This window comes from Scyliorhinus torazame, chromosome 13 (assembly GCF_047496885.1).
Source record: "Scyliorhinus torazame isolate Kashiwa2021f chromosome 13, sScyTor2.1, whole genome shotgun sequence".
Taxonomy (NCBI): Eukaryota; Metazoa; Chordata; class Chondrichthyes; order Carcharhiniformes; family Scyliorhinidae; genus Scyliorhinus; species Scyliorhinus torazame.
In genome coordinates, this window is record NC_092719.1 from 183,909,745 (window position 1) to 183,928,476 (window position 18,732).

The following is an 18,732-nucleotide window of genomic DNA, read 5'->3' on the forward strand; positions in this document are numbered from 1 at the left end:
CCATCCTTTATCAGGGCAACCCCTCCTTTTACCATTTTGCTCGACTCTTTTTGTATCCTGGAATATTGAATTCCCAACCGTGGTCACTTCAAAGCCAGGTCACCGTAGCAGCTATTGGATCCAACCATTAATTGCCTGTACTATTAATTCATCTATTTCATTGTGAATGCTTAACATTTTTAAATATTGTGCTTTTAGTTTTTATATTTTTTCTTGTAACCCTCGTTGCTCATGCCTCCGTTACCGTTACGCTTTTTGACCCTTCCTGACTCACTCTGTTTATTTTTTTAAAATCCAAATCACTACTCGGCATGGAAACCTTGCCATTCCTCTTATTGATTTAATGTTGCTCATTTCTGAGTTCTCTTTCTTCTGTCGCCTCCTTGTTAAAGCTTTAATTATTTACCTCATCAGGACATTGGTCTCCACCTATTCTAAGGGGAGCCTGTTACAACAGAACAGCACCCTGGTGCCAGAACCCCATGAATGATAAGCTCCATCCATGTCCCACACTACTTCCAGCCATCAACTTAACCTTTTAACCTGCTTGCCCCATGCCAATTTTCCTCTGGTTCGGGCAACAATTCAAAGATCATTACCTGTGAGGATCTGCATTCTAATTTGAACCTGGCTCCTCCAATGCTCTCAACAGAACCTCATTCTTCATTCTGCCTATATGATTGGTTCCTAATGGACTCCATGGCAATTATCATAAAATATTTGCAGTTGAGAAGAAGGCTTTTAAAAGCACGTGTCCCTGCTGGCTCTCTGCAGGTGTAACTCGGCTAGTTCAATTCCCTGCCTTTTCCCCCACAGCCTTGCAATGTTTTTGTCTGCCTCCACCACACAGGCAGTGCATGCCATGTCCTAACCCACTGCTGTGTAATAAAATACGTTTTTCTTCCTGTCACTTCTGGATCCTTTGCCAATTACTTTCAATCAGAATACTCTGGTTCACAACCATTCCACCAATAGGAGCAGCTTCTCCCTGTCTATTATGACTTGGACCTCTCAAACCTACTCCATCAAATGTCAACCTTCTGTTTTCTAAGGAAAATAGCCCCAACTTCTGCAATCTGTCCTTCTAAATGAAGTCCCTTTTCCTGTGCCTTCCCCCATGCCTTCACATCCTTCCTAAAGTATTGCCCTCGGAAATGAATGTAATATTCCAGTTGTGGCTGAACCAGCGTTTTATAATGGTTTACAGTAACCTCTTTGTTTTTATGCTTCATGCCTCTATTTTAAAAAGTCAGGGATCACATACCGTATGTACATCCTTGTGTAAATGTCGACCCCTGGCCTTGAGCCAAAGTATTTAAAATCCACTTGCCATTGAAGTTAAACCTGCCCTGGTTTGAACCTACTTGATAGAATTATAGCACAGCATCAGCGGCAGTTATTCTGCTAGTATTTGTGTGCATCAACATGTGACATAAAGGTTATCACCTCACTGGTGTGTTACATTCCCACCAGTCCTGCCCTGTTGTATGGCAATATTGTGTCAAGAACAAAGGTAGATACAAAGCCCAGTTCAACTTGGAGTTTGCAGAGCAGACAAAATAATTGTGCCACAAGATATCGGAAAAGGCTGTTCAAGATGAGAGACGGCTCTCCACACAACTTGGGCAGGTGCCCAAGAATAAATGCGCCAACCGAGGGAAAACCTACCATGTGACCACACAGCTGGAAAACTAGTTGCAAAATACGCCAATGAAAATTGCCAGAATGGAATCTGTTTCTCAAGTTCTGAATCTTTGCCCGGAAACGAGCAAGAAAATGAGGCATTCCAGATTTCAAAGGCAGCCCTGGATGTTGTACCAGGTTTATGAAAAGGAACAATTTTGAACTGAACTTGACAACCCTCTTAACACATTTTAGCAGTTTACAATTAAGCATCAGCAGAAGGGGGGATACAGATCAGCCTGTGTTGGGAGTGGGTGCAATTCCCATGAATTTGGCATCACAACCAGTCAAACTGAACAAAGTTGGCGAGAAGACCATGTTGGTGATGACAACTGGCCATGAAAAGAATGGAATCACCTTTGTGCTGTTGGGCATGGCTGATGGGGCAAAGCTTAAACCAATGCTGATATCAGTGAGGAACAACCCTCCCAAAACAGTAATTCCCAAAAGGAGTGATCCACATTCACAATTAAAAGTTAGATGGATGAAGGTGGCTTGAAACTGATGCTGAGGAAAGCTTTTGGAGTTCTTGAACAAGAGGATGATGCAAAGAAAGTGTCTCCTCACCTAGGACATGTACAGATCACTCCTTGTTGTTAATTGTGCTGCTGAAGTTGGACCACAAAGCCATGATATTGCAGTGATTCCTGGGTGGTCTAACCAGCCTAGTTCAACTATTGCCTATCTTTAAACATGCCCTTCAGGGATAACCTGGGAAAAAAGTGAAATGGTTGGAGGAGGGAAGGCAATAACCAAGGGAGGCAGCATATGGACTCTTGATGTTAGCAGTCCTGTAGATGTCAGAGATGAAATTAGAATGGAGATTTTGTTAAAGCACTTGTAGGATTAGCCAATTCACTTGATGGCACAGAGTTAGTATTTGTGGAAAGATAGCTGATGACAATGTGATTGCTGAAGAAGATATTGGTCCATATGCCGTTCAAGAAGCAGATTAGAAGACATTGGTTGGTTCTGAAGGCGAGGAGGGTGATTTATGTATCCTATTAGGCAATCGGTGCTAAGCAGTAATATTCTCTGTACCATCAAAAAAGAATGAACTGGTATACATCAGTATATGGCTTTTGCTTTTGAATTTGATGTACAGAGATTGTCTTCATTATTTATAAATAAAAATTTTTAAAATAAATTTGTACTGCTTTTGGGGTGGGGTTAGCTGGGAACATCTCCGACCTGGCAGCTTTGCGATAGCAAGAAAATGGAGTTAACCCCTCAAATATTATTGTGTAAAAGTTGATGCCCTACTTTCTGGCTAAAATTTAGTCTTCAAACTTGATTTTTATTCAGTATGCATGGCATGTCTTTTATAACCATTTTCTCAACCTATCCTGCAACTTTCAACCTAACCCGTAGAGCTGATCTCTGATGTGCTGCTCTCCTGTTTTGGGGTGAACATGCAGCCTCACCAGCAACAGCCACAGTAAAAATAAGTAAAAACATTTTGTCTAAATGTTTGGAGTGATGGAGGTGCAGGAGCATCATTGCTAGCTCTGCAGTACTTCCACTGCCCGTGCAAACCACAGTCCCGCTTGTCCCACTGTTGGCTCTGTCCCCACCCTGGAACTTGAGACCTGAAATGGAATGCTTCCATCTGAAGAGCTGCCCATGGAGACAGGAGCAGCTTGCCCTAAAACCTTAGCTAAGGAAGGAGGATGCTAATTCTGGTGCAGGGATTGTTCAGTATGCCTGCTTTGTGTCAACTGGTAAATTCCATACCCTGGTCACTAATGAACATTGCTTACAGGATAAGCATCCAGTCCAGTGACCATGACGAGTATCGTGCAGAACTGTGTAATACCACATCAATGATTACCTGTAAGTGATACCAACCTCTAGCCCCTTGTCTTTTTTTTTTGTATGCTGATCAAGCCAAAAGGTTGTTGACTTGAAGCCCTGCATTGGTTGCTCAGGCAGCAATGTGGAATGCTGCTTCAGAGCAGTACTGAAGGAGTTCTGCATTGGTGAAAATATTATGTCTTGGATGATAAACTTGGCCAGTACAGGAGAATAGGGAAGACCTTGGAGCCTTTTCAAAGGAGAGCACAGAGCCCCAGCCAACATTCTTCCCTTGAGTCTCTCAGCTCATTAGTTAGCTTGGTTTGAGAGCAAGGTGTCTGGGAGCAATCTAATGAACTATCCCAGTCTTCATTGCATGGCTAGTATATTATTTCTAAAATAGGATGCATAATGTTGAACCTATAACTCAAAATTGTCCTAACCAGAATTCTAAATCTGAAGTGATGGTTTTCTGTTCTTTTCCTGAACAGAGATCCAGCTGCTCTTACAATAAACGTATATACCCCTTCAGTACCAAATGTTATGACTGGGAGCAGTACACAGTTTCTCGGGCCACACTACTCCACAGGATGCACCTTTAGTCCAAATGTTTAATTCGCTCATCAAAATCGTCAATTGTTTATTTGCACCGTTGTTAGACTCTGAATAAAAGATACTTTAACCAGGCTTCTTTCAATAAACTCGGTAAATGCTTTATAAGGAGGCAAAACTTAAAAAAACAAGTTGAAAAAAATGGTTAGCATACAGTTTGCAATCTGGAAATGGAATTGTGTAAATATGACCCCCTTTTAAATCCCAACACGTAAACATTGGGTGCACGTAAACACAAAAAGGACAAAGCAAAGAAGATCTCTGTAGAGGTTGGTACTTAAGAGGCAAAACACCTGGCCAATAGGAAAACTCCCACAAGTCCCAAACGGCGTGCTGTTAGGTAATTTAGACATTCTGAATTCTCCCGGAACAGGCGCTGGAGTGTGGTGACTCTGGACTTTTCATAGTAACTTCATTGCAGTGTTAATGTAAGCCTACTTGTGACGATAATAAAGATTATTATAACTTTTCTCTCCCAGCAATTAAAGTTTAAGGAAACTCCTTGAATGCCTTGCTGGTCTTTTTGCTGAGGTCATGTCACTTTTGGGTAAAGACAGTTTGCTTACAGTCCAAAGTGAACTTGTAACCTTTTGATTTATAAAAAAAAAAGAAGAAAATCCAAGGTCCGTTCCCAAATAATTTGATGTTCTACTTTTTAAAAGCAAAATAGTTCTTTGAGGTATGTATTCATAAAGCTACAGACTTTGATATTTTCCTTGCTATTCCCATTTGTATGGGTAAAATGCTGAGGTCTAAGTGACTTTCTGGGATGCACCATTTGTTACTTCCGATCAATTTAAGAATGGTCATTTTAGCCTAAAGCTCTGCTGTCTGTGGTGATCTGCATCACTGTAAATACACAAGGGGTTAATGTAAATACACTGGAACTAGATAAACACTAGAGGGAGCACGGGAGACATCATGACACAGACATTCAACCAACAGGTCAGTAAGATAGGACACGACCAATGGGCAGTCAAGACACACCCAAAGGTAACACTACCACAAGGGGGCTACCCATATAAAAGCACAGGGCACACATGCTCTTTCTCTTTCCATAGGCGACACTCAGAGAGACAGGGGCAGATCAGGAAGCATCACCCCCACTGCATGGCTTAGAGCAGACTGGTTAGTTAGATTGAGTTAGTATAGTAAGATTAGCAGGAGAGTCGAACCCAAGTAGGAGAATTGTTAATTGTTCAATAAATGTGTTAAATCTATCTCCAAGTCTGAACCTTCCTTTGTCAGAGTATATATCAAGGAAGCTGCTTATGATACGTGAAGAAGCATAACACAACACTGTCTATTTCCTATCCATGCCATTGACTTGAATTCCAAGCATGTTAATTCTTATAATCTCATGTATGAAATGTTAACTTATTCGTATCATTTTTAAATATATGCTAATTTCTCAAAGATACCTTTTCTTGGTCCTCTCTAGCTCTGGCATTGATGAAGGACTCTGAGGAGCCATGTACCAGCAAAGTTGCTAGAATCTTTCTCGCTAAGTTTTTTTTTTGAGTAGCAGTAGAATCCATTATAAGAAACCAGGGAACTGGCAAATAAATATTATGAAGCAGAGACAGTTTGCAGCGTGAGGGGGAATATTTTGTCTGAGCATTGCAACAGGACATCAACTTTTATTTCTTGGTCATTATTAAGATTAAAATCCCTTGCAGAGTAGGAATTTGCATTGCATGATTGCAGAATATTTATTTCCTGGTGTAAGCAGTGGCTTGCTTTTCACTTGACCAGAGGTAGAAATATTCCTTGCTTTTTTACAAATCTATTATTTGGTTGAACAACATTCTGGACTGTTAACTATTGCTATTAAATCACTGCTAAGGAAAGTCTGGAGAACTTTTGGTTGGCCAGGGAATTGATTTTTGCAGATTCACATTGCAGCCAGATTAAATATTAAAGTCATATTGAGAGACATTACCCTCAAAGTTAAAAGCTTCAAGTGTCAAACTTAATCACACTCAGGGAAGCAAGATATTTACCAGTAGATCGCTTTGATATGTCTTTACAATTTAGCAACGTATGCTAAATGTTCATTCCCCCTATTGTATAATTTAGAACAACTGTCTTGAGCATTTTAACTGTTAAAGTATGCTTTAATAATGAATGGAGATACAGAAATATGTGAATAACTTCCAAATAAACTTTCTATTAGACGTGTACAATAAACCTGGGAAATTATAGAAATAAAACAGGGGCTGCTAGCACTAGCATAGGGTATGATCACTGAAATCCAAGTCTGAAACCATTGCATCTGTGCAAAATATTTGTGTCTGTGTTATAACCTGCCTGCTTACTATTGGCTGGGGACTAATGACAATCCCACAATCCTGTGGGAGTATGAGCTTCCCCAATGAGGGGGGCGGAGAAATGATTAGCAGACTCCCTGTATAAATAAAGCTGGCCAGTTTGGAACCAGCAGGAAGGAGTAAGCAGCGTAAAGCAATCTACAGATCGGTGTGTGCAATCTGCTTCATAATCATGAACTATAAATATTATTGTGACTGTTTTTTTACATTTTGTGGTCCATGACCTCCAGTCAGTCATCCTAACGTGCGAGCTGGGGGTGGGGTGTATATGTCATGGAATACAGTTATGATAAATGAAATGTGTTAAACCAGTAATGTGGTAAAACTGTTTGTGGAGTATTAATTGTACATGGGGCAGTGCATGTTACTGCTTCAGAGTTCTAGCTTCAACCTTTTATATGCTTGTGTATGAAATTTTAGGGTAAACAGCATATTTGCTCTCAAAGATTTCTGCATTTTGCATGGACGTGTAGCAGATAAAAGATGTCTGAAGATAAGAGCAGCTTAGTTTTGTGATGGGAAGAAATGCTTCCGTTATTGAGGCTCCTTGACTCAAAATCTTGGCAAATTAAGTTTGTTTGCCAAACACCTCAGACTATTGAAATTATCAGTATTGTTAGCATTTGTGTAAATACATTTTCTGATGAACAACAGCTAATATTTATGGTATGCCTTAACAATGAAACAAGCGGCACTTGAAAGGCAGATCTGACAACCATGAAGAAACTAGAGGAGGGCTGGGATTCTCCGAAATCCCAGCCAAGTGTTGACCCGTTGTCAAAACCGGCGTGAGCGACTCCGGCATCAACGGGCCTCCAGGCCCAGGCATTCACCCCTTCCTAGGGGGCTAGTATGGCATGGGTGCTGTCCGCTGCTCCGGCGCTCGACAACCGGCGCGAGTCCACGCACGTGCGGCACGGCCGGCGTGGGTCCACGCATGCGTGTGGGTTGCTGTCTCCGAGCCGGCCCTGGGCAATATGGCGGAGCCCTACAGGGGCCTGGCGCAGAGGAACACAGACCCCTTGGAATTTGCCCGCCCGCCGATCGGTAGGCCCCGATCGCGGGCCTGGCCACCGTGGAGCCCCCCCCCCCCCCCCCCCCCCCTGGAGTCTGGTTCCCCATACCCTCCAAACAGGACGGCCCCTGCAGCCAGAACTCCTGAGGTCCCGCCAGGTAGGACCATGTGTAACCCACACCGGCGGGACTCGGCTGAACCTGGCCCATCGAGGCGTGCAGAATCGTACAGTGCATAAAAGCAAACCTGGAGGGGTATTGGTTACCCGCCAAGCTGTCTTCAGGTCTAGTTTGTGAGAACACTTGCATAATGTTCAACTGATGGGTGGGCAGCACAGTAGCATTTAAGGTTAGCACAATTGCTTCACAGCCCCAGGGTCCCAGGTTTGATTCCCGGCTTGGGTCACTGTCTGTGCACAGCCTCCCCGTGTGTGTGTGTGTGTGTGTGTGTGGGTTTCCTCCGGGTGCTCCGGTTTCCTCCCACAGTCCAAAGACGTGCAGGTTAGGTGGATTGGCCATGATGAATTGCCCTTAGTGTCCAAAATTGCCCTTAGTGTTGGGTGAGGTTACTGGGTTATGGGGATAGGGTGGAGGTGTGGACCTTGGGTGGGGTGCTCTTCCCAAGAACCGGTGCAGACTCGATGGGCCGAATGGCCTCCTTCTGCACTGTAAATTCTATGATCATGGCACAAAGGAATTCGGAATGATCGCATTCTTAGGCACCCGCATCCTTTTTCTCCCTCTTCCTTGCCTTCCACATTTCGTTTTATTAGCTTATCCTAATGCGAGTGAAAGCGCAACCTCAAATCAAATCTACTTTGCACATTGTTCAATCGTGCATGTTACCGTATAAAGAATAAATCTATTTGGTTACCTGGTGATGTAACTGAAGCAGGGTAAGAAACCTATAAACAAAACATGGAGTTTCAAATTTTAAATGTGAAGTTAAAATGTTTGCCATTTGTTTGGGTAGTGGAAATGTGTGGTCTTCATAATAAATGTTGGCTGTTTGGCAATGATTTGGATGATATTTTCACCCAGGAAACAGGGGAAAGAGTTGCTGATTTAGAAAAGGAGTACAGACAATAGACAGGATTTTACATCCAGTTTTTATAATTCAAACCTGACAATAGATTAATTCTGGCAAAGCTATGTTTAATAATTTATGACTAACTTGTTCCAGTATCGTTACCAGTTAGTGAACTGAGTTCTTTTTATTCCAGAAAATTAGCGATAGAAATTAATAATGTACTATTTATTTAAAACTATTTGGCAATTTGTTATTAAAATACAAGAGAAGCAAGATGTGGTTGTTCAGTGGAAAATATCTGAAGCAGTGTGTTGACCAAGTTAATGATTTGGACAATTTCCTTCACCCAAGGCATAATTTGGAATGAGTTTTTAGAATTGTCAGAAATGCTGAGGGAAATCAAACTTGTAGTATTGCTAATTTTGGATGGTGAAGTTATCACTGCAGCCTAAAATTCATCTGGATTGATTTTTAAGTGATATCACTATAAACCACTTATGAAAATTATGATCAGGCTTCCAATCTTTTAATAGGAAAGTAAAAATTATTTCAATGGTGGCACAGTGTCTTAATTAAATTGCAATGTAATGAGTAGCTTCAAGTGACGATAAAATAACGATAATTGCTGCAGTAGACCAGGCAATAACTAATAAAAATACTGGAAACATCGCTTCTCGGCCTTTTGGCTAAGATCAAGTGTCTATAGATTGAGCCTTTGGGTTCAGATCTGGTATGTCTCTCTTGTGGGGACCATAAATTCGATTCAATTTGAATTAGTTTTTTGGAGCAGGCGAGGAGCTGGATTAGGGGTTCGCCCCTGACCCACACTCTGAGCCCTGGCTTGGTAACTCAGAAAAGGAAAAATTAAAAAAAAAAAAAAAAAATTACTGGAAACACTCAGCCAAGTAACCAGTGTCTGTGGTGAGGATTGAAAATGGGACGGGGAGCAGAACACCATTTAATGCATGATATTGCGTAACCAAAAAATAATAGTTTATAACCACCCCCCCCCCCCCACCCCCATGAAGTTTATGCTTAAGCTGCAGCTCTAAGTGCTGCATTTTGGTATTTGCTGCACCTTGGTTTCACACTGATTTGCCTCTTCTCATCCTCTTAGTGTTTCACTGGAGCTCAATGTAAGCTTGAGATGAAACATCTCTTCCAGGCACTTCACAGCCTTGACTCAACTCAACATTGAATTCAATTCCGTCTGTAACCTTTTGCCTCTCTTTTGTTTATATTTTCTTTGCAGATTTTGGTTTTACACTCATTAATTGTACAACCTCTTATTCTGAGACTGTGGGTCTGTGTCCTAGACACCCCAGCCAGGGGAAACATCTGTCCAACATCTACCCTGTCAAGCCCCTTAGCAATCTTATGTTTCATATGAGATCAACTCTCATCTTAACCCGAGCAAATATAAATCTAGTTTACTTGATCTCTTTCCCCCCCTAGGATAATCCATTCATTCCAGTATGGGTTGAAGACCCAGACTGCACGCATTACTCCAAATATGGCCTCACCCTGTTATATCTGTTCTTCCACTATTTCCAATTGTATTCATTTTCTCAAGTTGCTGCCTTGTGATTGGTTCAGTGTTGCCATTTCCTGTGACGCACTGTGTAATCATCCCATTGATATCTAATTGGTCATTGAGTATAAATAAAAACAGAAAATGCTGGAAAAACTCTGGTCTGGCAACATTTGTGCAGAGAGGAACAAGACAGGAGTATAAATAGGCTATTTGACTTGGGATGACTCAAAATTCTGTTACTTTTGGCAGGGATAGCAATTGCAAGTGGGGACCTGCAGATTAATCTTCAGTTTTTCTTAAAATCAATTTTAGTGCTATTATCCCTGTTAAATTATCAGATCTGGAAGTTCCCTGATGTGTGAAGCTCAGTGCCATACTAGATGTTGCATTTTGCTAATCGGAGAATGCTGTGTTTACTTGTTTTTAACCAAATATTTCCTCTTTGCCTAAGCTCTGCGTGGGATGTGGCTCCATGGGTCTTGATTGCCCAGCTGTAATCTTTAAGCTCGTCATCATATTCTGGATTTCCATACTAGAGGAAATAGTTTCCCTGACTACCTTGTTCAATTTTTTATATATCTCCATTTGGTCATCTGTACTCAAGATTACAAACCAAGTTCATGCAAACTGCCCTCATAATTTACTCTTGGCCACCATTCTGGTGAATATTCTTCTCTAAAGCCAATATCACTGCCTTGAAACAGGCACAGCACTCCGAATAATTTCAGACCAAGGCTCTATTAGGTTGAAACGACTTGCTCACGTTTGCTCAATACCTTGCGGAGGTGGGGGGGGGGGGGGGGGGAGCCAACATTTCATTACCACCTTCATTTTTTTAAACCTGTGTACAAGTTTTCATTTGTACACTCAAGCAAATTAATTTGCTCCTACATCTGATAACTATGTAATTTCATGATTTGTATGTTTTGTAATATGATTTTTAGTTTCGGGATTGAATTATTTGAAATGCAAGATATATCTCCCTGGTTGAGCAGCTGGTAAACAAATCCGTAATTGCAAAGGGCGGCTTATGTTTACTTGAGGTCAGAGTTCGAAGTGGGTAAATACCAAAGAATGGGTGGCCTAATTTTCTTGTTGGAGTGGGATCTCTACAGTTGTGTGAATAAATTATTTCTGTGGTTTCCAAGAACAATAGGGACATTTAGGAATTGGATATAAAAGCTCAAATCTGTTTCTGTGGGGATAGCTTTTTTAAAAAAGTTTTATCAAAAGAGGAATTTGAAGTCTGCCTGGACGCAGCCTTGAGAAGAACAGAAAGAGAACCTGTCAGGAGCTGTAGACCAGTGGCAGAGGGCTGTAAGAAACCCCAGGGTGTTTTCTCATTTGGAAGGAGGAAGGGAGAGAGGCCCATGCTTGAACTGAGAAGTCCACAATGGTGAGGTGTTCACCTAGCTAGCTCCCAGTGGAAAGGCCCCAAGAAATCCCATACTTCAGATAATAGCAGGAGCACTGAGGAGAATCAAAGTGAATTTCTGAATGCTGTGGCACACCTTGATTTGGGAAGTGAAGAAGCCCTGTAAAGCAGGCGTATCCAACCGTTTCTCTTTGGGGGAAGTGGTGGTGGAGGCAGCACAAATTTGTTCACACTGAAGGGGCTGATGAGCACATTTTGGAAAGATGAGTTATTAAGAAAAACCCAATTGCTGAGCAAAAATAAAGCAATGTCACAACAATAAGCGGTTAAATTAAAATAAATGACGAGAGGGTGAGTGTGTGTGAGGGCCAGCCTCACTCCCAGTTTTGGGGACTTCCATACCCACACCCAATGAGGGGGTCTGTCTATGCATTGGTGAGAATGTGAGAGAAACATGCATACAGCAGACATGCAGACACGCTCTGCTCACGCACACTGCGACTTCACCCTCCTCGGACCCTACAGTCCTCAGCACATTCGCAGCCAATAGGTGTTTGCTGCTCCACCAATGGGAGATTATGCTTCTGTCCTCCTTTGTTGCTGATAAGCTCACTAATAATCCAAGTAAAATATGTGGTTTAAAAAAAATTGTTAAATTAAAAGTACTTTGTTTAGCTCTTGTACAGCTTTTTAAAAAAAAAAGTTTAAGACATGAAATCTTGTGGCGTAATTCTTCTAGTTGATGACTAGTAGTCTCAATAAGATACTGGTCTCTCTCGCTTTTAAAAATGTCAGCAAATGTGGTGATCTATTTTCCTACATTGAACTTGATCGGCTACAATTTTGCCCATTTAATTTGTTTGTGGCTTTATAATTTCTTCACAATTGCTATGCCTCCTAACCAGTATCACTTACAAATGTGAATAGATAACTGCCTGTTCCTTCATCCATGCCATTATATGTTTGGTGGCAAACTCTGGTTCTGGTACAGATTTTGGGGACACTCCCTCCAATCAAAATAATGTGCCTTCCTCCCAGCCAATTGCCAACTCTTGCCTCAAGGACTGCTCCAATTTCCATCCATTTACTTTAATGTCTGCTAACATCTTTTGTTCAGAAAAGTCCATATAGACCATGATTATACTTTCCCCAGCCATACTTTTTCTGTGACCTTTTTTTCTTTCTTTCTTAAATAAATCAACTAGATTATGCAGCTATTACCTCTCCTTCACAGATACATGCTGACTCATTTTAGTTCATATTTTCCCAAGTGCTCAGGTACTCTGAATTTCAAATAACTTCAAATGATAAGCTGACAAGAATTATTTTTCTCCTTCCTTAAATAATAGTGATATGTGATTTTCCATTTTCAACTCCTGAATATAGAAAACTTTAAAACATTATGACTATGTGATTTCTTATTTTTTTGCAGATTTGGCTGTCTTCAGTCCATTATTATTTCTTGCTTTTTTAAAACTTGTATTAAATCCACAGTCCGTTTCCCCCATGTCTACCTCAACCTTTCCTCTCAACTCCTCCCATTGTTGCTAAATAATCATAGAATCAAATTTACAGTGCAGAAGGAGGCTATTCAGCCCATCAAGTCTGCCTGGCCCTTGGAAAGAGCACCCTACTTAAGCCCATGCCTCCACCCTATCTCTGTAACCCCACCTAATCTTTTAAGACACTACAGGGCAATTTAGCATGACCAAACCACCTATCTGGACTGTGGGAGGAAACCCATGCAGACACTGGGAGAAAAATGCAAACTCCACACACAGACTAGAATTGAACGCGGGACCCTGGAGCTGTGAGGCAGCGGTGCTAACCACAGTGCCACCATGCTGTCCCTGCTGGCCCTATCAGACTGCTTATTTGATATCCAGCACCAACTGAGCAGAAATGCCCTCCAATTAAATACTGAAGAAAGAAGCCATTGTTTTGGTGCAAGCGCCAAACTTGCCCCCTCCCCCCTTTTGTCTTGATGAAACCAGTCAATTCACAACCTTGAGGGAAGGGTCACATTTGGCCCTGAGATGAGCCTTGGACGAGATATTTGCGACATTAGTAAGGCTGTCTATTTCTATCTCTGTTACATTGTCCTGAGAATCTACTTGTGTGACTTGTTTAGTACTGCTCCTATGAAGTGTGAGGGATATTTAATACTTTAAAGGTGCTACATAAATATACTTTATAAATTCCTCTCTGACTGATTTTCGCCTAGGTTAATATCATTCGGATTTTGTTCTTTTCCCACTGACAAAACAAATTACTAAGTAATTTGAGAAGTCTTCAATTTCCTTAATGTTCAGTGTTGTCACACCTGCATCTGACTTTAATATGGCCACATTCTGCTTTAGCACACTGCTCTTCATATATTCATAAATTTGCTTGTGGCTTCAAAACAAACTTACAAATTATTTTCATGTTTTTTTTTACATTTGGTTACTTTCTTTGTAACCCTGGCTTTTTAAATTTAACTACCTGTCTGCTGGAATCCCCCTTTCCCTCTAGGTTAATATCTAAAATGTGTTGCAGAAAAAAATCTATTCCTACGTTATCTCATTTATTTGAATTAATTCCAAAGTGAAATGGCATAAACCAACGGTAATATATAGTGGTCCCCTTGAATGGGCCTCGGATGTAATCTGAACTGACATCTTGGTTTGTATTAATGCACGCCAGATAATTTGCTTAATGCGAAACTGCACCTTAAAATTTTTGACTTTGTGGTAGTCTGTGGAGAGGTATTACGGTACCTGGTAATGCTGGAACACCATTGGTAGCTATTGTATGCTTCCTATTGGTCAAGCTGTGTGGTAGCTCCGCCCTGCAAGGCGGGGTATAAGAGCCCGTGCCGGCCCAGCAGCCTTCATTCTGTACCTGAGCTGCTCGGGGAAACATCGAGCTTATTAAAGCCTTCAATTGGACTACAACCTCGCTTTAGTGGTCATTGATCGTGCATCAGACTCGAAGATATGTCACTGGTAAAATTAAATTGATAATATGCCAAATTTTCAAATGATCTTGTGCAATCATATGGAAGCGAACAAGGGTCCTGGGCTGCATGCCGGAGAGCTGGCAAATACCCTGTACTACCTCTCTTCAGGAAGGCCCCAACCACACTTGTGCCACTCTGGCACCTGATAGGGCAGCATTCTTTCTGGATCAAGGACCCCAAGGGTGGCGGTCCTGTCCATTTGAGAGCTGCTGGCCAATCGTCTATACTCTGCAACACACCAGGTAAACGGTAGCTATTGCTGATACTAGACCCAGCCAAGACCTTGGATTGGGAGGGATCCAAGCATAGGTAAGTGATTGTGTGAATGGGCTAGCTGGGTGGGATTCATGCGGGCTGGGGATGGGAAGCTTGGGCATCGAAGTGGTTCTCAACAGGCCCTCCTTCCTGTTGTCAGATCTCGATCAGTTGGTGAGTTACTTTGAAGAGGGTTACCTCGGGTTCCCACAAGCAAACGCACTCCCAACGTTTGCTCATCATGTTTCCTGCATAGTGAACCCCCTGCCTGCCGTTGGATTGATAACAGCAGTAGGATGAGGCACCTAATTAATTTCCCACTTAAGTGCCTCAATTGGCAATGGTACAGGAAGGCTCTCCACAGTCCTACCTCCTGTAGACTTAATTGGGGTAGAGATGGGAATGTGGCAGCGTGCCCATCACCCCTCCTTTGCCTAATTAAATGCCCCCCCCCACCATCACCCAACTCTCCATGGGGGAAGGCACAAGATGTGGTGCTTCATTCTTTTTGGGGAAGGAAAAGTAGTTTGTATGAATATGGGTGCAACATGGAATGTTGTAGTTAATTTTGTGGACACATTGAATTTTGGGAGAGAAGTGTGAGGGAATAAGCAATATACATTGGTGATACAAGGTTGTATAGTGTAGAAAAGATAAATATTGCACCTGAGAACTCCACTTTGTGGTAACTTTGCAAGTACATGTAGAGGGGAGAGAAGTTGACAGGAAAGGTATCCAGACCCAAGTCGTATGTATGTGAATCTGCTGATCTTTACCCATCTATTTATATGCAGCAGCACTTTCTCATTAAGACCATTCTAGATAAAGTTAAAATGACATCCTTTAACAGTTGTCCTTTTCTTCTGAAATATAATGGACAACCTGTGGTTCCATCTCTTGTCGTAATGAAACCAAGATATCCCATGTATGGATTTGCCCCCTCCTTTTGTTGAGTACTCTGATTTTCCAAAATTGGACACCCTGCTTTTCATCAATCAGATGTTGCCTGTTGACACACCTGCAGTGATTTGGCACGATTTAACCGTAACAAATTTGTCCGTTTTTTTGGCACGTTTAGTGGGTGTTTCTCTGTGGCTGCAGCCCAGCGCGAAAGGCTCCTCGCAGATCGCGGGGCACCATTTTCTCTGGCAGCCCTCATCTGTCTTCTCGTTCCTGTGCCTGGTACCTGGGCACCTTGAAAATGCCTGGGTGCCAGAGGGAGGGCTTGGGTGCCACCCTGCCCTGTCCACACCCATCGGGTGTCTTTAATGGCCTGGGAGACCCTCCCCACCCCGGCCATACAGCTGGTCCAGGTCCATGTTTGTGGAAACTGGAACTAAATGGCATCCTGGGAAGTCTCGCAGGTGCGACCGTTAGGTCCCAGGTGCTGGGGGGAATCCTGCGGACACATATTTAAATTGGCCTAATGGCTCATTTAAATATGCTGACCTGGATCAAGCCATCGGGCGAGACTGTTGAATCTCACGAGGTGTTTTGAGCGTCATAAATCACGCAAGAGTCTTTTCGGGAGATACGATGCCACGCCCGACACCAAAGTCGAGCGCGACCAGACTGTTAAATTGCACCCATTATGTCTGATTAGAGGCAGCATGAAGTCAGAAGTCGAGCCATTCTGACCAGTTCACTGGAGCACTTTTTCAGGATGGTGCTTGTGGTGAGTAAGGCAGTGGAAATTGCTAACCTGGATTTCAGGAAGTCATTCAACCTTCAGTTGATTAATCCATACTCCTCCACGTTGAGTGCAACTAGGAAGAAGCATCGGAGTATAGCAGGAGCACAGCGTGTACTCTGGGCGAGGAATTTCAACGTGCATCATGAAGTGTATCTTACCAGCTGAGTCTTGAAGGACAGAGCTGTCAGATTGGACTTGTAGCAAATGGTGAGAGAACTAAGAGAGGGAAAACCGAATTGACTTTGTCCCCTCCAATCTCACCTCTTATTTATGTCTGTGACAGTAGTGATAAGAGTGACCCACTACACAACCCTTGTAGAAACGAAGAGCAGTCTTCACACTGAGGGAACTGTTACGCTGTGACTCATTACTACTCTGCTAAATGGACTAGTTTCAGAACAACTTTTGCAGCTGAAATCTAGGCATCTACGAGGTGCCACTACGAGGTCAGTCAGCAGAATTGTATTCCACGAAAATCTGTAACCAGTGGCCTGGCATATCCCCTCATTCTGACTTTACTGTCAAGCCAGAACAAAGAGCACAGGAACAGGCCCTTCGGCCCTCCAAGCCTGCGCCAACCATGCTGCCCGTCTAAACTAAAATCTTCTATACTTCTGGGGTCCATATCCCTCTATTCACATCCTATTCATGTATTTGTCAAGAAGCCCCTTAAACGTCACTATCGTCCCTGCTTCCACCACCACCTCCGGTAACGAGTTCCCACTACTCTGTGTATAAATTAAAAAAAAAAAAACCTGCCTTGCACATCTCTAAACCTTGCCCCTCGCACCTTAAACCTATGCCCCCTAGTAATTGACCCCTCTACCTTTGGGAAAAAGTAACTGACCATCCACTCTGTCTATGCCCCTCATAATTTTGTAGACCTCTATCAGTCGCCCCTCAACCTCCGTCGTTCCAGTAAGAACAAACTGAGTTTATTCAACTTCTCCTCGCAGCTAATGCCCTCTATACCAGGCAACATCCTGGTAAATCTCTTCTGCAACCTCTAAAGCCTCCAACTCTAGTTACATTGGTACAGAATGGGGCAGCACCAGGCTTGCACAAGAAAGATGCTGACCTATTGAAGCTATGACACCTGTGTCTACGACACAACAGAAACTGCATGCCAGAGAGCGCAGAGCAATGTACAATAACTCCAGTCCTGTCTCATCTAATCACTAATGGTGATGGGCAATGAACAGGAGGTAGAGGTTCGATGAATCATGGTGGAATCGAGCACAAGTGCAAAAGAAATGGCTAAAACATTCATAACCATCTTCAACCAATAGTGCCAAATAAATCTATTTTTGCCATATCCTGTGGTCTGCACCTTCAGAAATGCCAGTCTTCAGTCAATTTGATTCAATTATAATTTGATCTGACTCTTTCTTAATATCACATTATCCCATATGTTTGGTGTCTCTGCACTAAACTAGTTGTTTAAATAAGTTACTCTTGTGAAAACACGCTATCAAGTTGAATATTTTGGGATGTACTTCAACAGCAAATCAACCCCTCTATCACTAATTTAGAATGAAAACTAACCAGGTTTATTGGATAACACAGATTGATACTTAATATTCCACTAATTGAGAAATGGCACGATATTCTGCCTTTCCTGTGGATCCTGGAAATTCTGGGGTCTTCTCTTGGCTCTTGGGGCTTTTGGGGTGTTTTCCCCCATGGTCTCTACTCTCTCAGTAGAATCTTCAAGACTTTTGTCAATCCAATTGTATTATACACACTAAATCCCTTTGCAGCTAAGACTTCTAACTTCTATTTTCCAAGAATTTTAATACGTTCTCACTGGGGCACTCTTTCTCTCCATCTTAGAACATCGAACATTACAGCGCAGTACAGGCCCTTCGGCCCTCGATGTTGCGCCGACCTGTGAAACCACTCTAAAGCCCATCTACACTATTTCCTTATCGTCCATATGTCTATCCAATGACCATTTGAATGCCCTTAGTGTTGGCGAGTCCACTACTGTTGCAGGCAGGGCAATCCACGCCCTTACTACTCTCTGAGTAAAGAACCTACCTCTGACATCTGTCCTATATCTATCTCCCCTCAATTTAAAGCAATGTCCCCTCGTGCTAGACATCACCATCCGAGGAAAAAGGCTCTCACTGTCCACCCTATCCAATCCTCTGATCATCTTGTATGCCTCAATTAAGTCACCTCTTAACCTTCTTCTCTCTAACGAAAACAGCCTCAAGTCCCTCAGCCTTTCCTCATAAGATCTTCCCTCCATACCAGGCAACATTCTGGTAAATCTCCTCTGCACCCTTTCCAATGTTTCCACATCCTTCCTATAATGCGGCGACCAGAATTGCACGCAATACTCCAAATGCGGCCGCACCAGAGTTTTGTACAGCTGCAACATGACCTCATGGCTCCGAAACTCAATC

General features: G+C 42.5%; 1 protein-coding gene and 1 non-coding gene across 3 annotated transcripts in view; both read left to right on the forward strand.

Annotated features, from left to right (window-relative positions):
* Window positions 1–18,732, forward strand: part of iqsec1b (IQ motif and Sec7 domain ArfGEF 1b) — a 659,149-nt gene that overhangs the window by 38,326 nt on the left and 602,091 nt on the right. The gene's annotated exons all lie outside the window — the stretch shown is intronic.
* Window positions 9,130–9,324, forward strand: LOC140388713 (U2 spliceosomal RNA). Its single transcript, XR_011934266.1, has one exon. It is a non-coding gene; the product is annotated as a U2 spliceosomal RNA (small nuclear RNA).